Genomic DNA, 1,740 nt, shown 5'->3' on the forward strand with positions numbered 1-1,740 from the left:
AGTGCAGAGCCCATTGCCCACTGGCACTGGCCTCTTTGCCAGCATGACCCATTGCCCAGCCACCACAACATGGCTTATGGCATGTTTGCACCAGCTGTTGCTGTGGCAGCATGCAGACCACTGCCACTGCTCTACCATTGGATTGGTCTGCCTGTTCTATTAAAACAAAAAGAACCTATGAGTCAACACTACTTTGAGTCACATTGTTTTCAATCAGACTTATTCATGAGTAATTTCAGCTGGGCATGTAAATAATCCAAAATATGAAGACCATTTAGAGCCATTTGAGATCAATTTGTGAGAAAACTGGTATCTATGAATGTTGCACTTAACAATTCAAATATGATCACATTACACATTCTGTTGTTCATTCTCCATCCTCCAATTTAATACTTGTTCAGTTTTGTACTTGGGAAACAGAAAATATGAATGAGAAAACCATCCCCCTCTCCCCTTACCTGCAGCTGAGAGTAGCACCCAAAGGAAGATCACAGTGTGATCCATCTTGGGTTACAATATCAGATGACTTAAAGTAACCGTCTAGTTTGATACATCTGAAATATATATAGCGGTAGGAATTGAAATGTCATATGTCCTTTTTCATCAGTTCCTGCAAAAAGGAAGTGCTCTGGAGAAGACCTTTCAAGTTGCCGGGTTATGCTTGCCAAATGATTCCAACAATACAGGTACTTATCAATGTCAAGTTTCTTATCTTTTAATTTATATTTGTGTTGCGTAAACACTTAAATACAAAGTCCAATGTTTGTCACTCTCTTCTTTCCCTTTTTAGGGTAAGGGATAGTTTCCAAAAGGAACTGAGCCAAAAGATCTATAGAAGTGCCATCAAATGGATAGCAACTAACAAGTATTTCCTCAGTTTGCTCTCTGTTATTCTCTCTCTCTTATTCAGACTGGGAGTACTGGAGAAAGATACTAGAGCTTGGTCTTGGAGAAAGATACTAGAGCTTAACCCTTGGGGGCTGGGGGATAAGCATAGGCCTTCAGTTTGGCTGTACTTGTCGTAAGAGGCGACTAAACAGCCACCGGGTAGATGGAACTCGTTAGCCTGGGAAGGCAGCTCATCTGAGAGAAGGAAAACTCTGATCCCAAACCTCCACTGCCTTGTGGCTACATCCAGTTATGGAAAAGGCTTCAGGAGTCAACCTCGAGGCAAAATCCAGAGCCGGAGTCCCTGAGACAGTTCATGGCTGAACACAGTCACGTTCTGGCAACTCCTGCGACGCCGCTGGAACCAACCGTATTGGCCTCTGCCTTTCCATTGGACCATTTCAGCGACGTGGAGAGGGGGGATTTGCTGCATGAGTAACAGTCTATCTTCCATATCTACTTTAACCAGGCTTCACGCACTGGAGAGGACACTCTGTTCCAGAACCACTATTCAGAGCATGATAAGAACATAAGAACATAAGAACATAAGAACAGCCCCACTGGATCAGGCCATAGGTCCATCTAGTCCAGCTTCCTGTACCTCACAGCGGCCCACCAAATGCCCTAGGGAGCACACCAGATAACAAGAGACCTCATCCTGGTGCCCTCCCCTACATCTGGCATTCTGACTTAACCCATTTCTAAAATCAGGAGGTTGCGCATACACATCATGGCTTGTACCCCATAATGGATTTTTCCTCCAGAAACCCGTCCAATCCCCTTTTAAAGGCGTCTAGGCTAGACGCCAGCACCACATCCTGTGGCAAGGAGTTCCACAGACCGACCACACGC

Source organism: Tiliqua scincoides, chromosome 3 (genome assembly GCF_035046505.1).
Source record: "Tiliqua scincoides isolate rTilSci1 chromosome 3, rTilSci1.hap2, whole genome shotgun sequence".
Taxonomy (NCBI): Eukaryota; Metazoa; Chordata; class Lepidosauria; order Squamata; family Scincidae; genus Tiliqua; species Tiliqua scincoides.